The 20,870-nt window shown below is 38.6% G+C and overlaps 1 long non-coding RNA gene across 1 annotated transcript; it reads right to left on the bottom strand.

Annotated features, from left to right (window-relative positions):
- Positions 1-443: 443 nt before the first annotated feature.
- LOC130427810 (uncharacterized) lies at positions 444-15,778 on the bottom strand. The gene is made up of 3 exons (XR_008907361.1): positions 15,681-15,778; positions 1,176-1,246; positions 444-993 (listed from the first exon to the last, which is right to left on the bottom strand). It is a non-coding gene; the product is annotated as an uncharacterized LOC130427810 (long non-coding RNA).
- Positions 15,779-20,870: the final 5,092 nt, after the last annotated feature.

The raw sequence follows: 20,870 nt of genomic DNA, 5'->3' as shown, positions 1-20,870 counted from the left end.
GTGCTCAGCAAAGTAAAACCAGGTACAAAACATTAGAAATTTGTAGGCTATTAGTGAGCACCAGTATGTAAAATGATATATAAGTTTGATAGGAGAGATGTTCACGGACGTGGTGGAGCCGTGGTGGGAATGACTGGATGAAATGGGTGAGCAGTGGCTAGAGGCCGTGTGAACTCCAGATGAACAGCAGAGCTCCACTGTAAGCTGAGCTGACGGAAAATAGCCCCTAATTAAAGACATGACAGCCAGCACTATCATATTCAGCCACCTGCTTAATAATACACAAAAATTAAAGGGAATATATGCCGCCCCTTCCCTTCTCCCATTCATATTTAATAACCTGGTCACCTCCCCAGGGAGCTTCCAGCCCAGTAGAAAAGAAGGACTATTTGGAGGGACGTTACAGCACACCTTGATAAAGGACGTGAAAATAGCAAGAGAGGAGACGAGAGGAGAAGAGAGAGAGAGAGGAGGAGAGTGGAGGCAAGAGGACCTGAAATTAGAAAGATTTGCAAAGAGCAGGCAAACTCCTCGGCAATTTCTCTTCTAACAGAGATGGGTCATTATCTGATAGATTTCAGAGCGGGTTCCCACGTTATTGTTCAGAAAGACAGTAATCACCCTACAACAGCCTGGGAATGGGACACTCAACACCACTTCTATCATCCATGAGAAAACGTTGAGAAACTCAGAACAATAAATCAACCTGAATCACAGATACAAACAGCCTTTCACTGAGAAATCAAACATAGGAGAATATCATTGTCTTATCCATGCCTGTCAATACCATTGATTTACTTTATTTATTTTAACAGTTATTTTACAGCTGTAGTGCAGCTGTAACATGTCAGAGAAGACATGGCCCTCCAGGATGAGACTGGTTTCTCCCTATGTTTTTTCTATATATTTTTTCATCATTGGAGTTTTGGGTCCTTGCCTTTGGGCCATGTTGGCTTGCTCATGGGGAGACTGCTGATAGATTGGCTCAGGGTTCTGTAAATTCCATAAACATTGCTTTATTACAACGGTCTTGCTCTTTCTATACTTTGTACAGTACTGTATTCTACATTTTTCTGTGTTTTTCGTTTTGCTTGGTTTTCTTGTAAAGATGCTTTGAAACAATGCAACATTGTAAAAAGCGCTCTTTAAATAAAATAAAATTGAATTCAACTTACAGTACGTCCATATGTTCATGCACCTGCAATCGCCGCCGTTGGTCTAAAAGCTTGTATCTCCAAAACCTGCACTTAAGAGGAAATAAAAATACATGTTTCCAATAATTAAACACTGTTTTGTTAACAAGCTCTTTACAATATTTTTATTGGGAAAAAATCATGATAAAATAATACAAAAATGAATTATTGAATCTATTAAAAATCTTCCAGCAATATTTCATCATTTCTTTCAAGCAAAAAGTCTCTACAATTTACTAATGATTCCATGTTTCCATGATCTCTCTCCAACCAAATTTGTTTTTCAACGGTGTACAAAAATCTTTCAAAAGTGCTTCTGGATTAGAGAAAACAGACTAAAATCAATACTGCTGGCTGAGGTTTTATTTTCGAAAAGGCATTTCTCTCGCTGTAAAGAATCCATCTCTGGGGATTTCTGCAACGCTGCCATTCTTATGTTTTGGTTTAAGACATGCCATATCCTTTGTTTAATCACAGGCTTTACGTGCCACACAACAAGGTAAAAAAATAAACACGCGCACAAGCACAAAGATTTCGGGGAGGATTGAGTCCACCCCCTCTCATTTTAAATATCCACATAATCCCATCAAATCACATATTCACACCCCCACTATACTCGGAGAGGTGAGGAAACATTTGTTTTCCCCCTAATTCTGCTTTTGTCCCTTCATTCTTGTTCTAGTTCTCATCCGCAGACGCAGCAGATTTGCGAACGTGTGGGCAACAGAGAAAACAGCGTTGATACTTGAGCCCAGCAGCAAAAGGTGACACTTAATCCTGAAGTCAGGCTGTTGACCCTTAGCAGTCACCTCGCTAATTCAACATAAATAGTTGATGAATGCTTGCATACACACATCTTATGTAACCAAAGTTAACTAATAAGTGGGGAAAACCATATGAGAGGGAACTAGCGGGGGAAATGTGTACGCTTTTGCTTGTCAAACATCCTTTACAAAGATATCCACATCAAATATCACTGATATAAACTAGATTTTCCATTTCACTAATTCAGCTCTACACTTTAGTTGAATATATTCGACAATACTTGTGCAGAGGTTTAGAAGCTAAGATACCTATGCAAAGAACACAAGACGCACTCATCAGGCGACACAAAGTAACACAGACTTGCTTCACTCTGGTTCACCCTTGAACTTTTTTATGAGCGTGGTATTCCAGGTGACTGATTCTGGCCCGTGCCCTGATGACTAATTGATTGGTGTTAATCTGCAGCTAAATGAAATATTTAGTTGATTCAGGGAAAGGCAGACAGGGCTTGATGGGTCATGTGACCCTAAAGGTCATGTGATAGGGCTGCGTGAGAGAACTCATTAGCTGGCCTGATGAGCAGCAGGTTGCTGGCTTGTTAACCCAGCGCAGGATTGGTTTCACTCCCAAAGTGGCCAGGTCACAATTCCAAACAATAAGCTTTTCTTTTTTCTCGCTTAGATGGGCGGTCGTGAGCTGAAGAATATCGCCGCCTCCAGCATGCATACACAGTTACAGGCTTCTTAAAACCAAGTTTTCTTTTGTCTCTTCAGTTTCATCGTATTATTATATGGCCATCGTCCATACCGTGACACTCGGACGCATGCCCTCTCGCACCCCAACCCCCCCCCCACCATTTCATCAGCGGAAATGGGCCGTGCGCTGCAGCATGCGCAAAAGTGCACTCCAGTCTTTCAAAAACACCTTCACTTTGCTCTCAGCGGCAAAGCCTTTGAACTGCTCCTTTCAAAAATGCTGCCCTTGTAGCCATGAATAATATTTGCCAGGTGTTTGAGAGAGAGTGAGCGAGAGACAGATGGAGAGAAAGCCGGGGAGAGACAAGAAGGGAAAAGCTGCGGAAGGTTCTAGTGCTTGAGGTGGAGAGAGCAAGAGGCCTCCTTATTAGCCGTCACTTATTGGTTCCTTGACACACACGCAGACACATAAATGTACGTGCACTATTACACAATCCCATACACACACACAAACAAGATGAAAGATCAAAGCCTTGGCTTTTGCCTATACCTTTAATTCAGAGAAAGAGAGGTGAAACAGATAAGTATAAATATAGAGGAAACCATATATGGCTCTCTCCAAACATACAGTATTTACTGTAATTGGATTACTTTATAAGATTAGCATTTTTCACAGTTTCCCTCCTGATCATTGCTTCCAATTCTGTTGGAAAATGGCTAAAATTCAGTAAATGGAATGAGTAATTCCAACTATTTGGATGGCCAGCACCATTGGTTATCAGCTGGTGGGTCATGACCCAAAAATGGTTAGCAGGACTATGCTGATGGAAACAAAAAAATAAAATAAAACTATGATAAATACAAATGATAAACAGCTTTTAAGTAATAAACTTTACATTGACAGTATAGTAAAATAAACATCACCGTCCTTACGAAACCTCAGATGTTCTAAATTACTGTTTTTCAGGAAATGGAATAACCACTGTACGTTTGAAGTGATTGTCGTCGATGTTGACTAGCACTTTTTAATGGTTAGATATTCACAAAACCCAGTGACGAACATAAAGGTAATATAATGATATGAGGCAAAAAATTAGTCACGAATTATGGAGATTTTCAGAAGGACAGCAGCGATATACAATATTCTTGTAAAGAAAAGAGGAAGAAGTCTAATCTATCTATTAATAATATTAAGATGACTCTTCAAAGGAATTTTCAGACATAGAGCTTCAAAAATGTCACTGTTAGATTTCAGAGACATTGATATCTACAAGAAACCTGCATCCTGATACCAAACTAGTTGACTAACAAAAAAGGTTAAAACTTTAACATTTTCATTACACATTGCTGTAATGCTTTAACTGCTAGACAAGACAATCATTCAACATTTACTCTAACAACATCGATTTGCTGGCAGCATGGTTGGAACATAAAAGATGGTGATAAGGAATAACAGAGAAACAATAACAAACTACGAAGAAAACAAAGAAAGAAAAGAATGAAAAACAAAGCAGGAGCGAATATAACGTCTCCGAGCCCACCTCTGCTACACCACAACTTCATCAGCCCCCGCTTTCACCCGGCTATTGTGCGGCCGGGACACATTGAAACCCACCTCTCCTCTCATGCTAGCTCAAGGTGGCCCTCATGAGCTAAACACTAATTGAGAGCTCCGGTGGTTTGAATGTGAATTCTGAGAACACAGTTTGAATGGCGTCTGTCCTTGGGTTCAGCTTCAGAAGAGAGAGAGGAAGGCTGTGGAAGGCTGCGTCTGTGCGCGTCCTCAGGTTGACGGTTTCAACCCACACGCTCTCTCAGTCATGTGGCCTTGACTAAACTTCCATTATGTGCCGGCATGACCCCGTAATGAGTTCGGTGCCCCGGCCTTGAGTGGAATATGCACCACTGCACCATTGTGCTCCTGAACACAGTCAGGCTGAGAAAGCCACGGTTTGCATCTGCTCGCTGGCTCACTGTACCACAGGTCCCTCCAGAGTCCAAAGCAAGGAATTATGTTCTCATTCACGAATGCATGAATCCAAAAAAGATAAGATGTGCGTTTGAACAAGTGAAACTGTGGGTCAGAGGTGCGGCGCTTCGCTGGCCAACTTATCATAGACCTTTGTTTGTATACATACTGTAAACCACACAAGCTCCTTGTTGAGCAACATTTTTCAAGCTTAATACACATATACTGTAAATGTGTCACAAACCGCTGCTATACGTTAAAATGGGGACATGGTTTTCTACAGGTCAGTGGTGTAGTGATAAATGCCAGGCAAATGCATCTCGCAGCCATTGTTACCTACACAATAAGACGCTGCGCTGAGCCCCGCCATAGAGAAGCTTGAGGTAATTTAATCCATTGTGAATACCGATAATGACAATGTTTATTTCAGATGGAGACATCAGTATTGACTGTAAACCAGTACAAAATTGCCACGCGCCACAGGCCACACCAAATAGAGCTGCCATCCAGCTATGCAGAACAGCAAAGCGTGTGCGTTCGCGTGTCATTGTTTGGCCATCAAACGACGCCTTTGTTACCTTTCCGACCAACAACACCTCCTAGGCGACGGATGAAAAGATAGCTTAATTTTGCGTCTATTAGTATATTCTTACATGTGAGTAAATCAGGTGAAGTTTCAACACATGAGTCATTTGAGTCATTCATCAAAAGTAGTCATTTGTGCCATAGATAAAATAGAGATTTGAATATTCACACATTGAACTGGAAGCGTGTAAATCACCTTGTTGGAGGCCGCCATCTAAGGTGAGCACTTGATCCTAAATGGTACAGACACACACAAACATACGCACCAAAAAAAATAAACCATACCATTAATTGAACCATGAACATGAGGGCTTTGAATGAGTACTCAACAACCTTGATTTAAGACGGGAATACAATGTGACAAAAAATTGTGTTAGAGGACATGTTATTATTTTTCCCCTCTATCACTTATGCACACCTCGCCACCACCACCAATTCACCATCCTATTACCCATGACCCCCCCCCCCTCCTCCGAGAGATGCACCTGAATAGGAAGAGCATGTTCTTTAGATTGGCATCTGCTGTTAGGCTCCGGCTGCATCACAGACTCTGAAAGCTCAATGAAAGGAAGCTCTTCAGCGTACCGCACACCTTATTCTGCAAGGCTAATTAAGGCCCAACAATTAGCCATGCAGGAATCAGGACCGTTGTTTCCTCGCTGACATTTGTAACTGATAAAGTCGGAGAGAAAGGCCGTGTCACGTCGACGAGGACGAACAAATCGGCCTCATTTGAAATGCGACAGCCGAAATCTTACTTCACCACTGTGTATAGCTGAACTTTGGCCGGTAGCTCCCGGCTCTCACACTGGCATTTAATAAGCATAAAATCAGATAAGACAAGGAGCATGAAGAAACAAGCGAGGCCGCTGAGATAGAACGCAACAGGACAGATGTCTTACTCAGCTGGTTCAAAGGATGGCCAAAGAACACTCGGCCTGCTAATGTGATTTAGCTAGAATGCATTCAGGTTAAAGGCTACAGTTAGACCGCTGGGCAGCAGCAAAGCAGATGACAACTGTGAAACTAACCATGACAGATGGGAATTAAAGTGACTGCCTGAACTCGCACAGGAACTGTCTGAAGAGTCATTTCCTCCGTTCGTGCAAACATTTATCTCAATCTATGACAGCAATGGGATCAGGACTAACCAACATATTTAGGAAAGCACTACATTTGTCTTTCACTTAACAGTATTTGGTGCACAAAACATTAGTGAACAAAGCAACAACAAAAAATAGTTTTTACACTAAATAGTTAAACAGTGATTTTCTATTGTCTCAGCTAAAAATTTATATTTAAAGGAACAGCTCACCCAAAAATGACAATTCTTTCATCAAATACTCACCTTCTTGTTATTTCAAATTTCTATGACTTTCTTTCTTTTGCAGAACACAGAAGATATTTTGAAGAATGTTGGTTACCTGACGACGGAGGAACTCATTCAGTTTTATAGCAGGGACACAAAACCAGTGCAAGTCAATGGGTATCACAATTTTTTGGTTACCAAAATATCTTCTTTCATGTTCTGCTAAAGAAAGAAAGTCATACAGGTTTGAAATGATAAGAGAGTGAGTAAATGATGACCATTTTCATTTTGTGACTGAACTATGCCTTTTTACTTTTAATTAAACTTTTGGACTGTGCATACTTTGAAATAACCTAAACTGAATGTAATAATTAAAGATTCGTTTTTAAAGACCACAGATTTCATCATGTCAGAATATATTGAAATTAATGGAAAATCCAAGTGACTTGGCTTATTCTTAATCAAATTTAAGCATTATGTGACTCCTAAAAGACAGCCATTGTGTTCCATTGTAGGCTTGCTGATTGTTTCCTTGTCAAATCCCAGCAACACAAGCACTTGATGAGAAACAAATTCAATACATATCAGCCTTTCAGACCAATTAGTCTAGTTCGTAAGGCTGATCAGAAAGCCATCAGTCACGGTATGAAAACTTCACTACAAGGTCAAACAAATCACAAATAATAGAGAGATATTTGGAAGAATCTTGTAACCAACAGTTCTTGGCCACCATTGACTACCGTAGTAGGCAAAAATTACAATGGTAGTCAAAAGTGCCCCAGAACTGTTTGCTTTCCCCGCATTTTTCAAAATATCTCATTTTGTGTTCAACAGAACAAAGAAATTTACAAAGAAAATGTTGCCATCAGAACAAAACATTATTCAGATTTGGAACAACTTGAGGAGAATTTTTCATTTTCAGGCTTTTACAATAATTAGTACATTAGTTTCCAATTAAGCAACATGAAGGGTTAAAAAAAGAATAAGACAAGAAAAAATAGATGGATTTGAAGGATTTAGACAGACTAAGAAATAATTACAGAGAGAGCGAGCGGGAGAGAAAGAGAGAAGAGAGAGAGAGAGAGAGAGAGAGAGGGTTAAACTCGAACTCTGAAAGGGTTAAACTTGAGCCTCAAGCTTTTATGCTATCATCCTTAGTTAAACTGAAGAAGAAATTAGCAGAGGAATTAGCAGAGCAATTACCACTTTAAATTGGACTAATTCCTCTGGTCTTGTCACAGCTGTATTCCAAAATATGTGTTTTTTTCCTTCCCCATCTAGCACACTGTTATTAATTTTTCTAATTTGAATCTTTGCCTTTTCACCAACTGACACCTGGGGCTGCTGATGGGGCGCCTCTGTCAGACCTCTTTCAAATGTATACCCCTCCTTATTCCCCCCTTCACCCTCCCTCTCTCACAAGAATGTACTGTATGTACCATATTCAACCCATTGCGACATCTTATCTTTCTATCTTTATCTTTCCATTTCTGCACTTCCTTCATCTTTTTATATCAGCCTTCTAAAAACGACCTCTTTTGGCATAAACACACATGTTTAAAAATAAAAAATGCAAGCAGAGAAATATAAATGTTATCATTTTATTGGCGTTCATGTTACTCTTCAGATTTTCAAGTGTTTTTACAGCCAAATTGTGATTAACCTCAAGCGTACTTTATTGACTGGCTGTCTATTGCTGTGCTCCCCAGGTGCTGCCACTGATACACTGTGTCTAGAGACCAGGTTTACAGGATTAGGATTGACAGCTTATTCCGTCTGCTCACTGAGTTTGGATAGGTTCACCTTTGCCTCTTGTTGTTTCTCCGTATGTAACTAAAACAATCAATTTGATTAAGGGTGTCTCAGAGTAAGCATGGAGCGGATGGGACATCTGTCACCAATACTGCTGTGACTTAAACCAATAAAGACAGTGATGTTTGATGCATCGAAGGCCAAATCATTGATCTCCCACACACAGGATTTAGGGTAGTAATTACCCCTTGATTGGAATAACATCGAGTCAATAGTCAATAATAGACCTTGCTCATCAATACTGCCATAAGGGTTAACTGTACTGTGCTCAGAGATAGCAAGAGACTTAATTAACCTGATTCATCTGTATTCACATTGCTTTCATCCTTTATGGCCGTATCAGATTGAGAGATCTGAAGCTAACTATCGGAAAATGTTTGTTGTAAGTTAACATTTATTTAGGTGATTGGATGAATTTGAATGAATTTGACTAATCTATCCACTGTAATTTCAAAGCAACATGGTGTAAAGTATTTTATAGGGTGTGTATTGGGTAACAACAAATAGGTTGATTTATGGTGTGTTGATATACATTAAAACAGGTTTAGAGGATATACACTATCATTAAAACATTTTATGCAGCTGGCAAGTTTGTATTGGCTGAACTGGTCAATATTTAGGAATTGTAAAAGGGTGGTTTGACCAAATACATAAAAAACAAAAACATTGTAAAGGATTTAAAGAGAAACCTGCTAATATGAATCACAGCTACACTCAGACTAACAAGGTCCCAACAACTCTTACTAACAGTGAGAATTCCCTATAGACAATACCCTTTCAAACAGCATTTTGCTGGCAAGGTTGTTACATTAGTAGCGACCTTCTCTATATTCCAAGGAGATCATTTATCCGTCAACAATTTAGTTTTCAAACCAAGAGATGTGACATTGGGTTATGAATCCTGATTTTTTTCTGGCCGGGCTATTTGTGAATGTGAATTCTTGGATATAACAAAATACAAAGTGCTTGTTTAGAATGCAAGTTCCACATTAATTGCCTATTCACAAAGACATACAGTATATAGTACACTAGGTTTATTTCTAAATAAATACGTTTTTCTGTTGTCAAACAGGGTTGAAAACTGGTGATAAAATGTAAATAAATATTGTACATAAAAATGACACTAAAAAGCTATTTGTTAACTACTAGGAGAATATTAGTTGGCTCTTAAAAATGTCCTTTATCCTCTCTTTTGGATAAATTCAATCTAGCTGTGAAAGCCTGGCCTATTTCTCTTTGCCTTGCAGTCTGGAAATCTAGCTAATGCTTCATTCTTTGTCGCTTCCAAAAGAAGCAAAGGAGTCATTAAAACAGAAGTAACTTATTATCAATAATCATTATCCAAGACCAGAAGTACATTTGCTTGGCAGGACAAATCACGATAAAGGTCATATTGTCAAAAAAAATTAAGCATGCAGTTTTAGGCCAATACATACATCTTTATGCTTATTTAGCTATGGGCTCAGTTATATTAAATTCATAACTTCTATTGTGTTAAAATCATTATTGCAAAATAGATTCTCAGTTGAAGTTCGAATTCACAGAGAGCTCTTCCATTAAGTTAGGCCTAGACTGATCAGCTCAGTGAACCAGAAAAAGCATTCAGAGTTTCTAAAAGTGTCAATTAATTTCACTGTCTGAACAAGGCCATGAGAGTACTACTACTTGACTGGCTTAATATGATTTTAATTAATGAATGTACTTAATGTTCAATTTCCTTCCTTCAAAGTTTTACATTAAGATGAACACAGCTTAAAACTGCATTCAAACTATTTTAAATTACACATGAACGTACACCTGGGACATTAATTATAATGTTAAGGTTAATGTTTTTGGTGTTATTATGGTTATTATGTAAATTCATAATTAACAAAAACACCAAATAAAAAAGAAATTAGTCTTTCAACGTTTAAAGGTTAAGGACAGATGCATTCCTATTAAATTTCAGAACCTGTAACTTTATGTAACATTTAAACTTAAATAAATATTTTTCATTTCTGACTGAGATGGAGAATTCATGGAATTTGTATAATGAATGTCTTGGATAAATAAAGACTTGGAAAGCCTTGTACTGTCCTTACCCTTTAGTACTGTAAAGAGGAATAGATGCTCTCATACAGTACCTTCTAACATGTGAAGAAAAAAATTAGATCAAGGATGTGTTACACATATGTAGCCTATGACTTTCTTTTATTGTATCCTTTTTAGCATAGAAATGGTATTGTGAGGGGCTTTTGGGTTCCTGACATTTGTAATTCCCTTTTCAACACACAACCGCTTGAAAGTTTAAGGTCACTTGACTAAAATGTGTTTTAATCTTTAAGCTATGACTATTTGAAATTGTGGAGAAAAATGTTATTGTACCAAAACATACATTTATTTTATAACAAAAGAATAAATGTTTTGAACAGACGACTAGGACCAAATGAGTAGTCAATAAGAGCCAATAACAGATGTGAACTGTTTAAAATGCACCTCAGGGTGAGACCACAAGAACCTGGTTAATAAAATGCCAGAAGCATACGTTTTTGCAAATAGGCATAGGGTAACTACACTAAATATATGCTACAAAAGAAGCATATGTGTCATTCATTTTTCATAAGTATACAATTATTTTATCTATAAAAAAATATGAAAATATGACCTTATACAGCTGTATTTATTCAGAGGTTTTTAATAATGTGTTGTTTTGCCTTGCATTACTATCTTGATCCCATTTGCTGTCGATGTTCTGACTATCTATATCCCTTTCACTGAGTCAACCTAATAGAATAAAAATCATGAATCCCATAACTGGATATAGGACAAGAAGTTGACAATTTCTCATTTTTTAAAATAAGATTACCTCATCTATTTTCTTCTCTCTAGTAATCAAAACAGCATCTCAATCACCATAACTTTACTGGAAAAAAAGTCAAGCACTACTAATGTAAAAAGAAGAAAGACAAATAGTGAAGTAAAACAAATTCCCAGTCAAAGAGACGGCTGCGACTGAAAAGTGCCAAATTATTTTGATTCTAGCCTGAGAAAGCCCCATTGAGTAGGTCAAACAATGTGTATTTGTTTGTGTGTGCATTGTAGCAGAGCCCTTGTGTCAGTTGTTGTGTGTGTGAGAGAGGTGTGGTGGTGCGGAAGAGTGAGCTGAGAGTACTTACTGCCAAATGGAGGATGAGAGGGGCGTGAAATACCATGCTCTCCCTTTAACCCCTGACCCCAGTTGTGACAAGGTTTGAAGTATAGGAAATAGGAATAACCCCTGACATGTACAAACACCCTATCGTGAACGCACATACACAGACAACACAGGCTTCATGTATAAAAATATAGCTTAATCGAGAGAGTAGAGATAACGCTTTGAAATAGCCTGAGTGATGTGATCATCCTCAGAGCGAAATCCTCTGTACCTCAGGAAGCTAATCAATTACAGAGAAACATCTCATATAGCTCGCATGTACTCACAGCTATGATCAAACAGACTATCACACAACAAAAGAAAATAAAGGATGGATTACTTTCCCCCGGCTTTTCCTAATTCCCTGTCAGCTTCTACTAAAGGTCCTGCAATGCTAATCTCTCGCGCTACAGAAAGAAAATGTCAGTTCTGTATCCTCTTTATCTGGAATTACACAGATATACTGAAAAAAAACTTCCCATCAGATAACAGTCCATCTCTACCATAGGAAAGAAGTCACAGCTGCCTGCCTCTATATCTAAGAGGAAGATAGCGCCTTTAACTGGACTACCGGCAATCAAAATGGTCCCCGACCCATTACAGCGCATTACCACACCCATTCTTTCAATAACCCCGCTTTCTCCTAATTCCAATTCTGGCAGAGAGGAGACTCCCGTCAGATAGCACAAACTTGTGGACATTTCATCAGATGTATGTTGTGATTCGGGACAGCCTCATTCAGTTTCTCAGTATGTGTTCAGAGGGGACGAAAATTGATGATGCTGCAACAAACTCGTTCACAGACGCACCCAAGAGAGCATTGGAGATGATGCAAGCTTTTTGGCCAGTTCTTTCTTTATCATCGTCACATCTTAATTTATAACCGAGTCGCCATTATCACGTCTGTCAGCCTTGTTTAACCTCTCCTGATCTCGCATGATTCTCTGCTGGCTGACAGACATGATTGCTTGCCTTCTGTCCGCCTGCTGATAGGGGCTGAGTGATTAGTCCGCCTCCCACAGCTAGACAATGATGCATTGGAGTCAGCAGTCTGGACTACATATTAATGAGAGGGGTTGTGGGACTTTGATAAGGCTGTGCAATGATACACTTTGGGAAATTTGGGGGTAGTGGCAGGGGGGTGCAGAGGATACAGGGAGGAGGGATGAGGGGTATGATGCTTTCGGTAGCTTTTAACAATTAGACTAAGCAAACACTGCTATACACTGATACAAAAACAAATACATTACATCTGAAACACCATAATAAAACATTTCAGTTTAGTTTCATTGAGTGAGCATCATGCAAAGTCTATTTTAACGAACAATCTCTAAAACACTACTACAACCAAATAAACTTTATGCACTTTGCTGCACTTCAAGAACAGTGAGGCATTCAAGTGAGCATTCTCCACTTACAGAAAGGTTCTCGATCTCAGAAAGCTATATTAAGTGTGAGAGTAAAATAACAATAACCGAGTGAGAATGTTTTCTGGCCATCCATGCCTGCCTCCCTTCTATCCATTTAAAGCAACTAATGGCTACTTGATTCTAAATGCTCTGTTTGTATAACTGTGTCTGAATATATGCGTGGAAGAAGGATGGAGAGAGGGAGAGAGAGAGAGAGAAGGAGGAGAGAATGGAAGCCAGAATGAGAAAGAGATATTCTCCAAACGATTTTGTCAAATGTCACATCAGTGCACAGCGGAGAGGCGGGGGAACGTGCCATTTCAACAGAAGGGGTCATTGGACTTCTGTGAGGGGGGAGAAAAGTTACCACTTGACTCTCTTAATCATGGCTTTATGGAAAGTCATTCACAAACTTTTCAGCCCGCGAACCCCAAAATAACAGCGCCAGGGACTGGAGACACCCACTATCCTCGGATATGGGTAAAGTATAATAACATTGCGTGCAACAGCGCACATGCACTTATTAAGTCCATCCAAACTTGGGCATAATGACAACACAAAAGAATACATTCTAACATGATATGACTTTATAGTTTTTTACTCATTATTTTACTTGTTATACATAAATGATGAACTAATAATTCAGATGCCCAATTTCATCAAACTAATTCGAGTGCTGATAGATATCCTCTTTATGCAAACTCTGGCCTCTTTTCATCACTAAGGACGATAGCCTTTCTGACTGCAGCTCTTCTCCCTAATCCGCCGCTGGCCTCCCTAGCATTGTCTTTGGTTGATATAAACCAGCGTTTCATTTTGACAAATAAAAATATCCTAAACTTAAAGCCTGAAAATAATCAGTATGCACATATGGGAATGTTTAACGTGGTGCTGTAAATTGACCTACTGCACCTAACCTAATGCGGTGGCTAATGTGACGTAATCAACTCAGGGGTCAAGATCGAGGGGGAGGAAATTTCAAAGGCTGATGGCTTTTAATTTGCATGGTTTGATTTTGAATTTAACTAATATTTTTATATTTTGCTACACTTATTGATAAAATACGCTATTTCTAATTATAAAAAAACGTATTTCTTGAAATCATCTTGCGACCCCACCCTCGTAGCCTTGCGACCCCCTGGGGGTCCCAACCTTGGGAACCCCTGGTCTAAAGTACCAGACATTACAAATGATATCTCTGATAGTCTAGATTATCTCCTTCCATGATTGTGACACAACAACAAATTATAAAAAATCTGATTTATTACATTTAGGTGTTAGATTAGGAAAGTTAATTTATATAGACCATTTCGCAAAATGCAAACAATGCTCCAGAAGCACTTACGATTTCATTTTTTAGTAAATATATATTTAATTCTTCAAGATATTTGTTTAACATTCTGAATCGGTTATAACTGGTCTGTTGGTTGTATTTTGTTCAAATGTTTGTCCACAAACAGGAAGTCTTCTGGATCAGAGCTGGACAACTATTGTTCACATTTTCCAAAATTGTCTTTTAGAAAAAATGAAAATAAACTGCATGCAGTTAAAAGATCTGCTTTCAGCACAGTCTGTTGTAGTATAGTAACTTGCGTGTGAGCCTGTGCATTTTTGATACGGTTAAGAAGGGGACAAGGGATTGGAGGACACCCCACCCATGCACACACAGGCCTCTCCATCCCTCCGCCCACCCATCAGCAGGGCTGCATGCCAATAATTTCTCCTTACATTTGAGTGGGCTCCAGTTAAACTCAGACACTAATGGGGTTTTTTTCCAGATAAGAAATTACCAGTGCGGGTCGCTCCTTTGTCTCTCCCTGGGAGCTCAACTGCCGTCGCCACGGAGAATGGCCTCGGTTACCAGAGAAACGGAGAGTGTGCTACCCAGGTCTCCATGGTAAAGAACAGAACATTTTGTCACAGACCTCTTTTCAAACCCTGAACAGACTTTAACAGTTTGGCCACAATTAGGACAAAATGCAGGCCTGTAACACTATTTGTTATAGGACAACTGCCATGTGGGTTTACTATTCATGGTCCCTGAACAACAACAGATTTTACACTGAGGCCATATCTATAGAGCTTTGGCTCATGTGATATTTAACTAGATTAGAAAATGACACTTAAACAATTAGCAACGAAAATAAACAAAACAGAACAAACACTCTACCAACATTTCTTAATAAAGTTACCAGTTTAGGTCAAAATTGGAAACAATGAAATGGAACTGTATTGAATAACATTATAATAAACTGTTAAATAGGGCCTAATGTAATAGCATAATGCTCATAAAAAAAAACTAAAGACATTTTCGTAAACCATCACGAAATAGCCAACATATTGCAATATTTTAATTATAGATTCACATAGGGCACTAAGTATCTATAAATAAGATGTCCTACCCAATGACTATTCCATCATAACTAATTATAATTTGAAAATACAGCAAAATAAGTCATTTTAAGCACAGAGGGGTTTAGTTTATCAAACCTTCCCAGCGTCGTTCATAGTGCTCTGTCTGGGTGTCCTGAGAAGTAACACACATGCACTCACTCTGTATTTCTCACTTGAAAAGAGATGAGAGGTGAATGGATTGAGGTGGAGAGGAAAGGGGAAAGCTGTGAGAGGAAGCTATTCTCCGTGAGAGAAAACACGGCCGCCGGTAGCCTCCATTTCACTTCAATCACGGCGAGGGAAACAGGCAAATTACAGCGCACACAAAGACACTGGCGCCGTAATTTCAGGATAGACAAACTATGCAATAAAATTACCTAAATTACCGGCGCGTAGTGAAAGTGCCGCTCGGGCTAATCTTCCAGTGTCAGCGGCGGCAACCACTTCGTCGCGAGCGTCCCGCCGCAAGCGCGAGCCATGATCCCGTTTAACCGCGCGCCTGTCATTACCAAGCGCGCGCGAGCTGTGACTGACTGCCGTGCATGTGCTCACGAGAGAATAATGATGCGCTTTTCGCTGATTTTCATGATCTTTAAATTATTAACTCCGTTCAAAGAAGATATGAAGTACAATTTATTAGCCTCAATAAAGGAGAGGGAATACATCGGGCATTAGTTTGATAAAAACAAAACTTGCTTCTGGTGATCGTATTTATAAATAATTGTGGGAGAGTAAAAATATAATAAAAAAGACTAATATAAAATGTGTAAATTATATTTTCAAATCATTTTCAATTTTCAATTAGGCTACTACTTTTCATATATTGGGGCTTCATATTGGGAGAAAATCAGATAAAGTGAAAAACAAATGTTTTTTTTCACGCAAATTGAATTAGAAGAAATAAATAAATGTGATGGTTATAAGTTAGTATCATCTGAGAAGATAAAAGACAGTAAATATCACACGAAATATGAAAAAAGGGTTCATTTAAAAATTTTCTTTACTACATTATAAAACAAAATTGTAATTTCCTTTATGCTGACTATTATTTTTAAATATAAGTGGCACTGTAACAAAGTAACATGAATAGTCAAAATGTCTTTTTTTACTTAAAAATTACAATGTTTATGTAAATTCTTTTTTATGTGCCACCTTGTGGTGTTCTTTCCATAATCTTCTCCCATTTCTCTGTTTAAGATATAAATCATCAGGAAACAAAAGAAGATTTTCTGCTGTTGTGTTATTGGTAAGATGGCACCAGAGCTGGTGTGGGAATTCTAGCCCCAGGTCATGCTTACTGTATAGATTTCAGGTTCAACCTAAAAACGCCAAGTGATGGACTGAGAACATGAGTGGATCATCGTACACATCAATGTTAAACTGCTTACAACAATAAAATGTTTTGGAATACCATGAAAATATTTATTTAATTAGTATTTTTCCCTGCCTGTTTTTTAAAATATTTTATTGTCTGCAATGTTCTGAAAACAAAAGCTTTTACTCTTCTTTAAGTAAGGAGTTTATGTGTATATATAATATAACTTAATAAAACAATACAAGATGGTACTCCAAAATTATTATATTTCTAGACAATCCCTTCGAACAGCCTCACTGTTAAGTTTCTTAGATGTGTAATGTACTGCAAAGAAAGGGTTATATGTAGAACAAAGAGACCTTAAACATAAAAAAGCTCTTCCTGACCCTTGGCACTAGAATTAAGAAGTGCCGTATTATAAATTGCTCAAATAAAGCCTTTTACCTATTTAATAGAAATACATTCTCTAAATGGGCAAGTATGCTTTTTGCCAGTTCATTTATCCGATTACAGAAATCATTTTGCCTGTTGTTTATTACATTATTATTACATTATTATTTGGAGAAATTGTACACACTCGTCTGAGTCTTGATGTACTTAAAACTATAAAAGACAAGATAAATACCTGCTAAACTTTTGTCCATCACAGCTTCCAACACAATAAACTTTCTGTACAACATCTGGATGTTCCAAGTGCAGAGTGACCGCTAAAGTTTAACTGACGGACCACACAAAAGCGGAAGCCACGGACACAAATTTTAGTGGCTCCATCACCTCTCCAGCATCTAATTCTGATGTCCTATACAGTATCTGCTCTAGACGGCAGGTCCTGATCACTCAGCTAAAACTATTAACTGAAAAATCACCCAAATCAGAATTTACAGACACAATGTCATTAGTCATACTGTATATACGGTTTCAGTGGTAACAACATACTTAACTTCTGCAAAAGACTCAATAACTCTTGAATAGTTTTAATGTATTTAATACAATTCATATACAATAAATTAATCATAAAAAATATGATTAATATAATTTAATATAAAATAAGTTGTTATACAATAAGCAAACACAGACTGGAAGTTAACTTCGGGCCAGGCGTGTGTGTCCAATTAAACCGTCTATGCAGCACATGCTTTTAAAACCAGAGCTATCCGATGGACTAAGGTCTGTACGAACACCTGCATTAAGTGTTAAAGAGCACACTATCAGCTGTAACACCGCATGATATTTCTTGCAGTAACATCTCGCCCATTCTGCGGTCATGGTGTGAGAACTGCAGCGGGTTCACGGCAACATAATTTATGGTACGGTTAGTGTGTTGTGTGGTGTTAGCTGGGTGTGACAAAAAGGGTGAGTAATTGGATTGTGTGTGTGTGTGTACCGCTCACGCTCAAGGCCTCGCTGACTGGCTGTAGACTGGATGCATTTGTTGGAGAAGATACGGAGGAGCTGCTCTGAGAGAGCTAATCACCAGAAAGGGGAGAGACCATGACACACACTGTGATTGACACACAATGGACGAGGATTCTCTCGCTCAGCTCCACTCATCTCCTCTAGCTCTTTCTAAAGAAAAGAGAGAATGAAGAGACAGGAGAAGGGGGGAGTGGGAAGGATGAGGGGGTAAGGAGGGAAAGGAAGCAGAGAGGAAGAGAAAGAGGAAATCAGTCCATCAAACCTGTAACTTAACTGGGGTAAAGAACCAATGCAGTGGTTGTAAGTAAACACAGCCTCATTTACAGGCACGTGCAAACACACACAGTCATAAAAATGGTAAATGCCGGGATCAGAGAGGATTATTTCCTATCAGCTGTTTGAACAGGGTCTTGTTTACGGTTTGCTGGTTTGATAGCATAGGAAGATCCATCCATCCATCCATTTTCTACCGCTTTATCCGAACTACCTCGGGTCACGGGGAGCCTGTGCCTATCTCAGGAGTCATTGGGCATCAAGGCAGGATACACCCTGGATGGAGTGCCAACCCATCGCAGGGCACACACACTCACTCATTCACTCACGCACTCACACCCTACGGACAATTTTTCCAGAGATGCCAATCAACCTACCATGCATGTCTTTGGACCAGGGGAGGAAACCGGAGTACCCGGAGGAAACCCCCGCATAGGAAGATAATGTCCATTATTTGACAAATGTTGCCTTTCTGACACGGAAAAAGTACAAAAGCAATGGACAAAATGAAAATTAGCAGCCAACCAATATTGTTCAACAGCGTACTGTAATTGGTTGCGTCATATTGCATTTGTATTTAATGAAGCCAATGATATACATCACCTATTCCCTTGAAAGATACATTTCCTGTTTTATTTGCAAGCACCAGGCTCCGTCACCCCTGCCTGTTATGTCTAATTCCCCACAGCATCTGAAATGTAACAGTTTTAAACTGCATTAAAGCATTTTGACCAAACACTTTCAGAAAAAAGACAAGACACCTCTCATCTGAGAGTGGCTTAGCCCGTCTGCAACTCTATCATTTCAACATCTGCCGAGCGCGTGTGTTTGCATCAGGAGGATCATAGACACATGGGAAATGATTGGATAATGATATAGGAAAGGGGAAAACGCCTCTAGATCTCTCTCATCTTCATTGTATTGTATAGGAGAGAGGGAGGTGAGAGTCAATCTGACAAAGATTATAGAGGACTCGAGCAGGTGCCTGTTGTCGTGCCCTATTTCAGTAATGTACTCTAATGTAGGTTCCAAAGTGACTTGGCTGAAAGTGTCTCACCCTCTGTGATCCAAATTACTGAGAGTACTGATGAAGGCAAAAGTATAATAAAGCTGACATCATAAATATTGGAAAGTGTGTACTTACATGTACAGGCACTTTGAGAGGACCTAGATGAAACACTTGGCCTGACAGACAAAGTTTGATGACCCCATAGGAAGGGGAAAATCACAATGTCTTTAATCTTTCAAATGTTGCTACTAGACAGCAAACGCTTTATAGATTTTTCTCTTGAGAAACAGAATGTATTTATCTCAGTTCTCTACTCAATCTAGAGATCTCTATCATTAATTTTCATCAAATATGTCTCCGAATTTGCCATTTACCACAAATATACATTTCATACCAGCCTCTTTTCCTGCTGTTTAGGGTCATACTTTGCTGGAATGATCTTAGAATCCGATAACATTGAAAAGTAGACAAAAATATAATTGGAGCACCAGATAACAACTTTCCAAAAATACATCTAACATCTAAACATCTAAACATCTAAGAAAAAAGTGAACATAAAACATTGACCATAATTCCAGAAGAAGCTGGTTGATAAAAGAGTACATTAGACAAAATGTAGGTGGAAGTGTAAGAGTGACTAAGATGCTCAAATGAAACTAGATACTTTCAGAGTAAAATGTTGGGTTTACGATTATTATTATAACCTACCTAATACATGTAAAAATGCTATTAAAGAATCAGTAAGTGATTCTAACTTTTGACATATCTTGTATAATGCTACAAACACAGACAAATCTAAGGATAAATCTAAGATATTATCTCACAGTGCATTCACAGGTGTATAGGGGGACTTATTTTCACACAATGACATTGTCGAGCATGTCATATTTATATGTAACTTAAAAGTTATCAATCAAATGTAAAAGTACACAAATGTGTTTTTTTCTAGAAGTAGTTGTTCTTGATGGTTTAGGTTTGGCTAAGTACTTTTATGCAATAAATGAATGCAATTATTAATAAAGTAAGTTCTGTTACCCAAAACAATTGTTTGAAACATGTATGGGTTTGGCAGACGCTATTATCCAAAGCAACTTACAGTGCATCTAGTGTATACATGTCTTTTATAAGTATGTGTGTTTTTTCTTGAGATGGAACCCACAACCTTTTTGTTGCTAGCACAATGCTCTACTAAGTGAGCTACATGCATATGTTTTTCATAACTATTTAACTATAACTTTACTAAATACGCTTATTTAGACAAACTACTGGATATAGTTTGACAACATTCCCTTCACAATGCATGTGCTCTGAATCAGACGCTGAAGTTAGCTCAGGCTGTACTAGTTCAGGTATTCCCTAACACACCTGAGGATCACACACTACAAAACACAATTCTACAGTACGCCCACAAACATACACAAAGTGTGTCAGACAGACTGTCAAACAGACACAAAGAGACAGCCTATATAAAAAGTGCTGCTTTACCCCCTGTGATCTAGTGTGACCTCTGAAAGCAGGTATTTTTCTGCTAAGGGCTTTGAATTGAGGGGTGGC

The sequence above is a fragment of the Triplophysa dalaica genome, chromosome 8, assembly GCF_015846415.1.
Source record: "Triplophysa dalaica isolate WHDGS20190420 chromosome 8, ASM1584641v1, whole genome shotgun sequence".
Lineage (NCBI taxonomy): Eukaryota > Metazoa > Chordata > Actinopteri > Cypriniformes > Nemacheilidae > Triplophysa > Triplophysa dalaica.
Note: the sequence above shows the minus strand (reverse complement) of the source record. Positions and strands in the feature narration are given on the sequence as shown.